Below are 13408 nucleotides of genomic sequence, written 5' to 3'. Positions count from 1 at the left end.
GCAGGTGTCTCTCGTTCTCTCTCCTTCTCTATCTCTCCTCCCCTCTCAATTTATGTCTGTCCTATCAAGTAAAAAAGGGAAGCAGGGAGGGAGGGAAGGGAAGGAAACATGGCCATTGGGAGCAGTGGATTTGTTGTGCAAGCCCTTTGCCCCAGTGATAATCCTGGTGGAAATTTTTAAAATTAAAAAAAGAAAAAGAAAAATAGATGCAGGGATAGACAGCATAATGTTTATGCAAAGAGACCCTCATGCCTGAGGCTTCGAAGGCCCAGGTTCAATCCCCTGCACCACCATAAGCCAGAGCTGAGCAATGCTCTGGTAAAAGAAAGAAAGAATGGGGCCAGGTGGTGGTGCACCTGGTTGAGCACACATGTTATAATGTGCAAGGACCCAGATTCAAATCCCTGGACCCCACCTGCAGGGGAAAAGCTTTGTGAGTGGTGAAGCAGGGCTGAAGGTATCTCTCTGTCTTTCCCCCTCTCTAGTTACCCTTCCCCTTTCAATTCTGGATATCTCTATCCAATAAATAAATAAATTAAATAAAAATAATAAAAAAGAAAGGAGGGAAGGAAGGAAAGAAGGAAAGTAAATGCTACTCACTTAGCTACGGAACACCTTCTGCTAGATACATACTCAGGAGAACTAAGATTGTAAGGTCAGTGGTCCGGGAGGTGGCACAGTGGATAAGGCATTGGACTCTCAAGCATGAGGTCCTGAGTTCAATCAGCACATGTACCAGAGTGATGTCTGGTGCTTTCTCTGCTATCACTTCTCATGAATAAATAAATCTTTAAAAAAAAAAAAAAAAAGATTACATTAAAAGCTGAAACAGGAGGGGCCAGGCAGTGGTGCATCTAGTTCATTGCACACACTATAGTGCTCAAGGACCCAGGTTCAAGCCCCTGGTCCCCATCTGCTGGGGAAAAACTGCAGGTGTCTCCCTGCCTCTTTCCCTCTGTATTGCCCCCTTCCTTCTCAATTTTTCTGTGTGTATATCCAATAATAAATACATAGAAATAAGGGGAGAAAAAAAAAAGCTATAACAGGTCAGCAAAATAGCTCACTTGGATAGTGTGCTGCTTTGCCATGTGCACACCCCAGTTTGAGCCTGGTCTCCACTGCATTGAAAGAAGCTTAGTATTGTGGTCGCTTTCATTCTCTCTCCCTTCCTGCCTCTGCCTCTCTGTTTCTGTCTAAAAATAACAGAATGATCCTGTACCTAAAACCAGATGGAAGAGCTGCTGAAGAGCTTTTTCAAACGTCCATAAATAATGTACACAAATGTTCATAGCAGCATTATTAGTTTCTTTAGTAATCATTTTTTCCCAAAAGATTTATCTGTTGATGAAAAAGAGTAAGAAAGAGAGTCTAGAGTGTCACTCTGGCACATGCAATACCTCGAATTGAATTTAGGATTTCCTAGATGAAATTCCAGCACTTTATTTTCTGTGACCAGGCTGCAGTTGTTTTTTTTTTTTTTTCTTTCTTTCTTTCTTTCTTTCTTTCTTCCTTCCTTCCTTCCTTTCTTTCTTTCTCTCTTTCTTTTGTTCTTTCTTTCTTTCTGTTCTGTTTACCAGAGCACTACTCAGCTCTGACTTCTGGTGGTGAATATATTGCACCTGGGATCTCAGAGCTTCAGGCATGAAAATCTTTTGGATAACAACTACATGGTTTCGTTATTTGTAACAGCAAAAGTTGAAGACAGCCCTACTGTCCATTCACTGATGGGTGGATAAATAAAATGGGTTTAAATGCCCTCCAAACAGATGTTCCTCAGCCATGAAGTTATTCTGAAATCAAGTACCACGATTTGCTCCAACCCACATGGACCTCAAAGTCATGCTCAGTGACAGTAGCCAGTGTGAAAGAGCAGACACTGCGATTCTGTTTATGTGCGTTTCCAAGGCAGGTCCGTGGAGACAGGAGGTAGACTGGTGGTTGTGGGGACTGAAAGGAGAGGAGAAGAGGGCACAACTGCTACTGGGGTTTCTCTGGGAGTGATGACAATGTTCTGAAGTAAATAGGGGTGATGATTGTGTAACTGGGAATGCACCAAGAACCTCTGCTTTCCATGCTCGCTTTAAAAGAATGCATTTTATGGTATGGAAATCATACCACAATTATTTTTTAAGGCAATTAGTGCTGGAGAGGTGTGTCAGAAGCACCTCAGTTGAGGGAGGAGTTGTCACAGGTCTCGGTTCAAGTCCGGCACCTGCTACTTCCTACAACAGTCACCTTGCAGCAGTTAATTTAGCTTCTCTGAGCCTCAGTTTCCTTTGCTCTGTCTGAAACGGGGTGAACAATACCAGTACTCATTCCAAACTGATGTGAAAATTATAGTTAGTTCATGGAGAGATTTACTTGTATTTATTTATTTACCAGAGCACACTGCTCAGTTCTGGCTTATGTTGGTGCAAGGGATTGAACCTGGGACATCGAAGCCTCAGGCATGAGAGAGTCTCTGTATAACCATTATGCTATCTCCCCCACCCTAGCTTTATTGTATTTTTTTAAATATTTAGTTGAGGAGCTGGGTGGTGGTGCACCCAGTAGAGTGCACATGTTACGGTACATACACAAGGACCTGCATTCTAGTCCCAGTCCCCCCACCTGCAGAGGGGATGCTTCACCAGTGGTAAAATAGTGATGCAGGTATCTCTCTTTCTCTCTCCTTTTCTACCTCCTGCTCCCCTCTCAATCTCTGTCCTAGCAAATTAAATAAAGGGAGGGTAAAAGGAACAAATGGCTGCTAGGAGTGCTGGATTCATGTTGCCGTTGCCATCATAACCCCGGAAGCAAAAAAAAAAAAAAAAAAAACAAGGAAGGGAAGGGGGAAGGAAGGAAGGGTGAGTGGATGGGTGTAAACTAGGTAAAGAAGGAGTGAATTCCATGGCATGCATGTGCAAAGACTCTGTGCCAGGAGAAATTACAGTGATTAGAAAGTCTGAGAAAGTGACTGGGGCAGGGAGGCAGGTTTGAGCACCCAACACCACATGAAAGTGTTGCAGCTTTCTCTAATGCATGCTCACTTTCTCCCTCCCCCCCCCCCTTAAAATAAAGAAGGCTGGTGTGGCTGGTATGCCAGTCCTTAATCTGGATGTCAGCTGAATAATGTTGACACTCGGGTAGATCGGGTAGATATGTGGAAGGCAGGTGAACTGTTTCAGCACAGCACACTTTGGGGATGAACAGAGCTCTTGGTCTGTCTCCCAGCTCGTATCTGTGGACACTGCTGCAGCTGGTCACCAGGCTTACAGGCAGGGAGCGAGAGTCACCCACAGGCTGGCTCAGCTCCTGGCACAGAGGCTAAGTAGCTTGTGAATTCAGGCCAGTCACTTCTAGGTCTTTGAACGAAGAGAACCTGGGTACAGGCTGGAAGGAGAGGAGGAGGACTATCTCATACCGCCTGACTCCTCCTCCTCTCAATTTCTCTATCATTAATAAGTAAATCTTTTTTCAAAAATTAAAAGAGGGCAGGGGTAGATAGCATAATGGTGATGCAAAGAGATTCTCCTGCCTGAGGCTCCAGAGTCCCAGGTTCAGTCCTTAGCACCACCATAAGCTGCAGCTAAGCAGTACTCTGGTAAAAAAAAAAAAAAAAAAATTCCAGGCCATAATACCTGAAAATTTCTCTAGTCTAGACAACATCAAAGACATAAAGATTCAAGAAGCACAGAGGGTCCCAAACAGAATTAACCTAGACCTAAAGACACCAAGACATGTCATACTTAGAATGGAAAGGAATAAGGATAAAGAAAGGATCCTGAAGGCTGCAAGAGAAAAACAAAGAGTCACCTACAAAGGAAAATCCATAAGATTAGCAGCAGACTTCTCCATACAAACACTACAGGCCAGAAGAGAATGGCAAGATATCTGTCGAGTGCTCAATGAGAAAGGCTTTCAGCCAAGAATACTATATCCTGCTAGACTGTCATTCAGACTAGATGGAAGCATCAAAACCTTCTCAGACAAGCAACAGTGGAAGGAAACAACCATCACCAAGCCTGCCCGCCCTGAAAGAAGTTCTGAAAGGTCTCCTATAAACAACCAGACCACCACAAATAGGACATATATCAAAACACTCTAAAACTCTACAAGAATGGCGTTAAAATATCTTCAATCTTTGATATCAATAAATGTCAATGGCCTGAATTCACCTATTAAAAGACACAGAGTAGGAAGATGGATCAGAAAACACAACCCAACAATATGTTGTCTACAGGAAACTCACCTAACGCAACAAGACAAACACAGACTTAAAGTGAAAGGATGGAAAACTATCATTCAAGCCAATGGCCCACAAAAAAGGGCAGGAACAGCTATTCTCATATCTGACATGATAGACTTTAAAATAGATAAGATTAAAAAAGATAGGAATGGACACTACTTAATGCTCAGAGGATCAGTCAATCAAGAGGACTTAACAATTATTAACATCTATGCACCTAATGAGAAGCCATCTAAATACATCAAACTACTACTGAAAGAGCCACAGCAATATATTAACAATAACACAGTCATAGTAGGGGACTTCAACACCCCACTCTCTCAACTTGACAGATCATCCAGGAAGAAAATCAGTAAAGACATAAGGGAGCTAAATGAAGAGATAGAAAAACTAGAACTATTGGACATTTTCAGAGTAATTCATCCCAAGAAACTGGAATATACATTTTACTCAAATCCACATGGGTCATTCTCAAGGATAGACCATATGTTAGGCCACAAAGACAGCATCAGCCAATTCAAGAGCATTGAAATCATCCCAAGCATCTTCTCAGACCACAGTGGAATTAAACTAACACTTAACAATCAACAAAAGATTAGTAACAGTGCCAAAATGTGGAAGCTCAACAGTACACTTCTTAACAACTTCTGGGTCAAAGAGGAAATCAAGGAAGAAATCAAAATGTTTCAAGAGTTCAATGAAAATGAAGACACAAGCTATCAAAATATTTGGGACACAGCTAAAGCAGTTCTAAGAGGGAAATTCATAGCTATACAAGCACACATAAGGAAACAAGAAAAAGCACAAATAAACAGCCTGATTGCACATCTTAAAGACCTAGAAGAACAACAACAAAGGAATCCTAAAGCAACCAGAAGGACAGAAATCACTAAAGTTAGGGCAGAAATAAATAACATTGAGAATAGGAAAAGCATACAAAAGATCAATGAAAGTAAATGTTGGTTCTTCGAAAGAGTAAACAAAATCGACAAACCTTTAGCCAGACTCACAAAACAAAAAAGAGAGAAGACCCAAAGAAATCGGATAGTAAATGAAAGAGGAGATATCACAACAGACACTGCAGAAATTCAACATATCATGCGAGGCTTCTATGAACAACTATATGCCACCAAGCTAGAGAACCTGGAAGAAATGGATGATTTCCTAGATACCTACCAACTTACAAAACTAAGTAAAGAGGAAGTGGATAACATGAACAGGCCCATCACAGCTAATGAAATTGAAACAGTTATCAAAAATCTCCCCAAAAATAAAAGTCCTGGACCAGATGGTTTTACAAATGAATTCTACAAAAACTTCAAAGAAGAACTAATACCTCTACTTTTAAAAGTCTTCCAGAAGATTGAAGACACTGGAATACTCCCTGCCAGCTTCTATGAAGCCAACATCACCCTGATACCAAAAGCAGACAGGGACACAACCAAAAAGGAAAACTACAGACCAATATCTCTGATGAACATAGATGCTAAAATATTGAACAAAATTCTAGCCAACCGGATACAGCAGTATATCAAAAAGATTGTTCATTATGACCAAGTGGGGTTTATCCTAGGCATGCAAGGTTGGTTTAATATACGTAAATCAATCAATGTGCTCCACCACATCAACAAAAGCAAGACTAAAAACCACATGGTCATATCAATAGATGAAGAGAAAGCCTTTGACAAAATACAACATCCCTTTATGATCAAAACACTACAAAAAATGGGAATAGATGGAAAATTCCTCAAGATAGTGGAGTCTATATATAGCAAACCTACAGCCAATATCATACTCAATGGTGAAAAACTGGAAGCATTTCCACTCAGATCAGGTACTAGACAGGGCTGCCCACTATCACCATTACTATTCAACATAGTGTTGGAAGTTCTTGCCATAGCAATCAGGCAGGAGCAAGGAATTAAAGGCATACAGATTGGAAGAGAAGAAGTCAAACTCTCCTTATTTGCAGATGACATGATAGTATACATGGAAAAACCTAAGGAATCCAGCAATAAGTTTTTGGAAATCATCAGGCAATTTTCTTCTTCTAGCGTTTGCCCTTCTTCCGTAGCCAGTCAACAGCGTCAGGTTGAGCCTGATGTAAAATTTCGAGACCTCCTTTGAATCTGGAGAGGTGGCAGTCATTGACTATGTGGGTCATAGTCTGTCTGAAGCCGCAGGAGCAGTTCGGGTCGTCTCTGGCTCCCCAGCGATGGAACATAGCGACGCACTGGCCATGGCCTGTTCGATACCGATTGAGGAGGGCCCAATCATAACGTGCTAGGTCAAAGCCGGGTTGACGCTTGCAGGGGTCTGTGATGAGGTGTTTGTTCTTTACCTCAGCTGACTGCCAACTCTGTTTCCAAGAGTCTGGAACAGAGAAGTTCATCAGGCAATATAGTAAGGTGTCAGGCTATAAAATTAACATTCAAAAGTCAGTGGCATTCCTCTATGCAAACACTAAGTTACAAGAAATTGAAATCCAGAAATCAGTTCCTTTTACTATAGCAACAAAAACAATAAAATATCTAGGAGTAAACCTAGCCAAAGAAGTGAAGGATTTGTATACTGAAAATTATGAGTCACTACTCAAAGAAATTGAAAAAGACACAAAGAAGTGGAAAGATATTCCATGTTCATGGGTTGGAAGAATTAACATCATCAAAATGAATATATTACCCAGAGCCATCTACAAATTTAATGCTATCCCCCCGTCAAGATCCCAAGCACATTTTTTAGGAGAATAGAAAAATGCTACAAATGTTTATCTGGAACCAGAAAAGACCTAGAATTGCCAAAACAATCTTGAGAAAAAAGAACAGAACCGGAGGCATCACACTCCCAGATCTCAAACTGTATTATAGGGCCATTGTCATCAAAACCACTTGGTACTGGAACATGAACAGACACACTGACCAGTGGAATAGAATTGAGAGCCCAGAAATGAGGCCCCACACGTATAGACATCTAATCTTTGACAAAGGGGCCCAGACTATTACATGGGGAAAGCAGAGTCTCTTCAACAAATGGTGTTGGAAACAATGGGTTGAAACATGTAGAAGAATGAAACTGAATCACTGTATTTCACCAAATACAAAAGTAAATTCCAAGTGGATCAAGGACTTGGAAGTTAGACCACAAACTATCAAATACTTGATTTGCATTTCTCTGACAATCAGAGACTTGGAGCATTTTTTCATGTGTTTCTCAGCCTTTGGGATCTCTTCTGTGGTGAATATTCTGTCCATGTCCTCCCCCCATTTTTTGGATGGGGTTATTTGTTGTCTTGTTGTTGAGATTTGCAAGTTCTTTATATATTCTGGTTATTAGCCTCTTGTCTGATGTATGGCATGTAAAGATCTTCTCCCATTCTGGTGACTTCACTGTTTTCAGCCGATCTTGGATGGACCTTGAAAAAAATCATGTTGAGTGAAATAAGTCAGAAACAGAAGGATGAATATGGGATGATCTCACTCTCAGGCCGAAGTTGAAAAACAAGATCAGAAAAGAAAACACAAGTAGAACCTGAAATGAAATTGGAGTATTGCACCAAAGTAAAAGACTCTGGGGTGGGTGGATGGGTGGGGAGAATACAGGTCCATGAAAGATGATGGATGACATAGTGGGGGTTGTATTGTTAAATGGGAATCTGGGGAATGTTATGCATGTACAAACTATTGTATTTACTGTTGAATGTAAAACATTAATTCCCCAATAAAGAAATAAATTATTTAAAAAAAATTGACAGTATTGGTGCAGTGGATAAAGCATTGGACTCTCAAACATGAGGTCCCAAGTTCAGTCTACAGCAGCACATGCCAGAGTGGTGTCTGGTTCTCTCTCTCCTTTCTCATGAATAAGTAAATAAAATCTTAAAAAGAAAATTAAAGGGAGTCTGGTGGTAGTGCAGTGGATTAAGCGCTCGTGGCTCAAAGTGCAAGGATCCGCATAAGGATCCCGGTTCAAGTTCCCAGCTCCCCACCTGCAGAGGAGTCACTTCACAGGTGGTGAAGCAGGTCTGCAGGTGTTTGTCTTCCTCTCTCCCTCTCTGTCTTCTCCCTCCTCTCCATTTCTCTCTGTCCTATCCAGCAACGACTACATCAATAACAATAATAACTACAACAACAATGAAAAACAACAAGGGCAACAAAAGGGAAGATAAATAAATATAAAAAAATTTTTTAAAAAGGCGTGGTATGGTGGATAAAGTGTTGAACTCTCAAGTATGAGTTCCTGGGTTAGATCCCCAGCAGCACATGTACCAGAGTGATGTCTGGTTCATTTTCTCTCTCTCTTCCTATCCCTGTCATTCTAAATAAATTTTTTTTAAAAAAAAAGAAAATTAAAGGAGAGAGTTGGGGAGATCATATTGGTTATGCAAAAGACATTAATAGTTGAAACTCTAAAGTTGCAGGTTCAGTCCCCAGCACCACCATAAGCTAGAGCTGAATAATGCTCTGATCTCTCTTTGTATCTTTCTCTCTTATATCTCTCTTTAATTAAAATTTATGGAGCCTGGGTGATGGCGCACCTGGTTGAGTGCACATATTACAAAGCACAAAGACCTGGGTTCGAGCCCGGGGAAGACAGAGGGGGAGAGAAAGATAGACACCTGCAGACCTGCTTCACCACTTGTGAAGTGACTCCCCTGCTGATGGGGAGCCGGGGGCTTGAACCGGGATCCTTATGCCGGTCCTCGTGCTTTGCACCACCTGTGATTAACCCGCTGCGCTGCCGCCCGACTCTGTTTTTTTTTTTATTATTAAATTTTCTTGGCAGTGTGAACAAAGCTCTGACTTTAGGTATGGCTGACTAGATGTGCCCAGTTTGTTCAGCTCTTCTCTGGGCTTTGCTGTCCTCTGTGTTGGTGCCAGGCAGGCCCTTGCCACACAGTGACCCCTGGTGCTTAACCAGCTTAGCCACCAATTGAAGGAAACTGCCTCTTGATGCCCAAGAGGTGACACCGTGTTTAGAGCATTGGACTTAAAAGCATGAGGTCCCGAGTTCGACCCCCAATGTAGCATATGCCAGAATAATACTTGGTTCTCTCTCTTGTCAATAAATCAAAAACAATACATAAACAATACAAACTGCCACTTTCCCAAATTCCTATCAGAGGCAGAAAGGGGGAGCCTGGCCTAGACTGTGTCATGGGACTGTGGGAAGGAGACCCATGTCAAGGCCAGCCATCAGACATAGCTGGGGGGCGTCACCCCCTTCCCACGGGGAACCCTGTGAGAGCTCAGCCCTACCTCCTGGCAGTGGGAGCATAGTGACATGACCCAGTCCCAACCTGGGTCCTGAGGACATCACCCCAGCCACGAAACCCAGCGTCCTACTCCAGATCTCTTTAGCAACGGGGACGGGGACATTGCACTCCTCCTTGGCACCACTGCCTGTGGGTTTCAGTTTCCTTTTCTGGCACCGAGGGGGCGGGACAGAAATGGGGGAGCAGAGTCAGCAAGCACACTGACTAACCCGCTGAGCTGCTCTGTCGCATCTGCTGCTAAGCTCGGTATCACTGTCATTGCTGGGTTTGATGCTGTCCCTCAGAGCTGCATGGGGCTCGGGGTTCTTGTCACTCAAATGAGGAGCCCATGGGTTTGGGTGGTTTCCCTGCCTGACATGGTGTGATCCAGGGTCTGTCCCTTTGGTGATCTTTTTCCCACATAATGAGTCAGGTGGATAAACTTGATTCTGTTCAATACATGCAGGAGTTCTTGTGGCTGAAACAGAAGATTCTGAATCAAGCAGGGTGCCGTGAGCACCCAGTCGAGAGGCCAGGTGGACAGGCCCTCCAGGATTGAGATGGGCTTTGTGTGGTGGGAGGCTTGCCTATGGATGAGATGTGGATGTTGTGATTTTTTTTTAATGTTTATTTTTATTTATTCCCTTTTGTTGCCCTTTTTTATTGTTGTAGTTATTGTTGTTATTGATGTCATTGTTGGATAAGACAGAGAAATGGAGAGAGGAGGGGAAGACAGAGAGGGGGAAAGATAGACACATGAAGACCTGCTTCACCATTTGTGAAACGACTCCCCTGCAGGTGGGGAGCTGGGGGCTCAAACCAGGATCCTTGTGCCACCTGTGCTTAACCCACTGCACTACTGCCTGACTCTCGTGATTTCTTTTTTTTCTTTTTTTTTTTTTTTTTTGCTTCCAGGGTTATCACTGGGCACTACGAATCCACTGCTCCTATGACTTTTTTTTTCCTTGATAAGACAGAGAGAAATTGAAAGAGGAGGGGAAGATAAAGGTGGTGAGAAAAAGACACCTGCGGACTTTTCACCACTTATGAATCAACCCCCTGCAGGTGGGGAGTTGGGGCCTCGACCCAGGATCCTTGCACGTGCCCTTGGACTTCCTACTGTGTGCGCTTAACCCCGTGCACAATTGCCCCCCCCATCACCCCCCATCTTAATGACTTATTTATTTATTATTATGATTTTTTTTTTACAAGAGCACAGCTCAGATCTGGCTTATGGTGGTGCTGGGGATTTAAGTGACTTTTTAAAAAAATATTGAGTAGCAATGATTTCTTTTTAATTATTTATTTACTTTGGATGGAGACAGAAATTGAAAGGGAAGGGAAAGAGAGAGAGATGCAGCACTGCTTCCCCAATTGTGAAGCCACTCCCCTATATATGGGGGCTGAGGGTTTGAACCTAGGCCCTTGTGCACTATAATCTATGCACTTAACCAGGTATGCCACCACCTAACCCCCTGAAGTAGCTTTTTAAACATTTGTTTATTTATCTATTTGTAAGAGATCAGACCAGAGCATCACTGTGGCACGTACAATGCCGGGGATTGAACCTGGAACCTTGTGCTTGAGAGAGTCCAACGCTCTAGCCACTGCACCACCTCCCTGGCCACTTAGTAAGTGTTATAAGTGTGAGCTCCCTGCACTGGGGAGGGCAGCCAGACCAATGACTGGCTTGGGAAGCAGGGCTTTTGGGTAGGACTCATGCACAGTAGTCCTGGAGCCACTTGGGTGAGCAGAACAGAGCCACTCACCTTTGCTGGGTGAGGGGTTGTGGGAAGCCACCTTATTGTGCCAGACATTGGAGAATAATAGGCCCAGGAGGCCCCCCGGGCTCAGGGCACAGGTCCTAATAATCCCTCCCTCAGGCCTCTCTGATCTCCAAGGCCTCCCTGGGGAGCTGCTAGGGCTTCAGGGCAACTCCCTCAGGCTGTGAACAGAGTGCCTTAGGGGACCAGTGGACAATCCCAGATAACCTGAGCCGCCTCCCTGGTCCCCTGCAGAGTAAGCTTAGAAGACAGCCGGCTCCCTCAGGGAGCCCCTATGCAGTCTCTGGGCTGGACCAGCAGGGTCTGGGCTGCTTGTGCTGCCTGGTGGCCTTTTGAAAACCGGACCTCGCACTTTCCTTCTCCTTCCGTGGTCCCCAAAGTCAGGATGCTTGCACACCTGCCTGGGGATCCCCCAAGCACTAAGGGGATTCAGTCCCTCAGTGTGTTCGTGACACCCCATGAGTGTGCAGAGAGCATGTGTCCTGAAGAATGCCTAGATGGCAGGGACTGACCTGAAGTGCCCTTCGAATTACTGTTGGGTTATTGATGGGAAGATGAAGGCTCAGCGAGGAGCCAAAGGCCTCCTGGGGACAGAGGGGGACAGGTTTCCCTCCAAAAGACATGGAAAAGTGTAGACTCACCCCAGTGGAGGCAGCACCTGGATTGTCTGACGAGCAAGAGAATGTGGGAGTCTGAGATCTGGGCCTGCAGGAAGAGGTGGGTGACTAGGCCGAGAAGGAAGCAGGGGCAGCGGGTAGTGGACTATGGGATATGATGGAGGTGGGGGTGGGCAGCAGCTATGACGCACCAGTCCAGTTTGACACAAGCTTCCCATTGTTTTCTAGGAGTCACAAACCCAGACTTCATGGTGGGAGCTCTAAGCTAAAACTAGATGAAATCTGATTTTAAAATGGCGCAACCTGGGAGATGGCTCAGTGGATAAAATGCTGGATTGTCAGATAGGGCTGAGCATGTGCCGGGGTGATACTATAGTATTTTCTCTCTTCCTCCCTACCTCCCTCTCTCCTTAATAAATAACATCTTTAAAAAATTGAGAAACTGGGAGTCGGGCTGTAGCACAGCGGGTTAAGCGCAGGTGGCGCAAAGCACAAGGACCGGCATAAGGATCCCGGTTTGAGCCCCCGGCTCCCCACCTGCAGGGGAGTCGCTTCACAGGCGGTGAAGCAGGTCTGCAGGTGTCTATCTTTCTCTCCTCCTCTCTGTCTTCCCCTTCTCTCTCCATTTCTCTCTGTCCTATCCAACAATGACAACAACAATAACAACTACAACAATAAAACAACAAGGGCAACAAAAGGGAATAAATAAATAAAATAAATATTTAAAAAAAAAAATTTTAAAAAAAAATTGAGAAACTGGGGAGTCGGGCGGTAGCGCAGCGGGTTAAGCACAGGTGGCACAAAGCGCAAAGACCAGCATAAGGATCCCGGCTCCCCACCTGCAGGGGAGTCGCTTCACAGGCGGTGAAGCAGGTCTGCAGGTGTATGTCTTTCTCTCCTCCTCTCTGTCTTCCCCTCCTCTCTCTATTTCTCTCTGTTCTATCCAACAATGACATCAATAACAATAATAATAACAACAATAAAATAACAAGGGCAACAAAAGGGAATAAATAAATATTTTTTAAAAAAATTTTTTTAAGTAAAAGTTCAAAAAAATTGAGAAACTGGACAGTGGTGCACATGGTTGAACACACACATTATAGTTCACAAAGATGCAGGTTTAAGCCCCCGGGGCCCATCCTGTAGGAGAAAAGCTTCACTAGCAGTCAAACAGTTCTCTCTCTCTCTCTCTCTCTCTCTCAGACTCCCTTTCCCTCTCAATTTCTTTATCCAAAATTGATATTTTTTAAGGTAGCAAAGAATTCAAAAGAAATTTAAACTCAATGAGGGCCAAGCAAGTTGTGTATAGGGGACTGAGGTTCCTGGCCCTGATTGTCCCCAGTGAAGAGTTTCATGTCCCTGCCCCTCTTCTGTCAAGTGACTCTGACCTTCACCCCCACCTGACTGACTCACCTGAGCTCAGGGCCTAGCAGACACAAAGTTGGGGCTGGATAAATGTTAAATACTGGGCCCTGGGATAGTGGTGAAATAGTTCCATTGGATAGTGCACTGCTTTGCTGTGAGCACA

This window comes from Erinaceus europaeus, chromosome 6, assembly GCF_950295315.1.
Source record: "Erinaceus europaeus chromosome 6, mEriEur2.1, whole genome shotgun sequence".
Lineage (NCBI taxonomy): Eukaryota > Metazoa > Chordata > Mammalia > Eulipotyphla > Erinaceidae > Erinaceus > Erinaceus europaeus.
The sequence above is the reverse complement of the archived record's forward strand: the minus strand, read 5'-3'. Positions refer to the sequence as shown.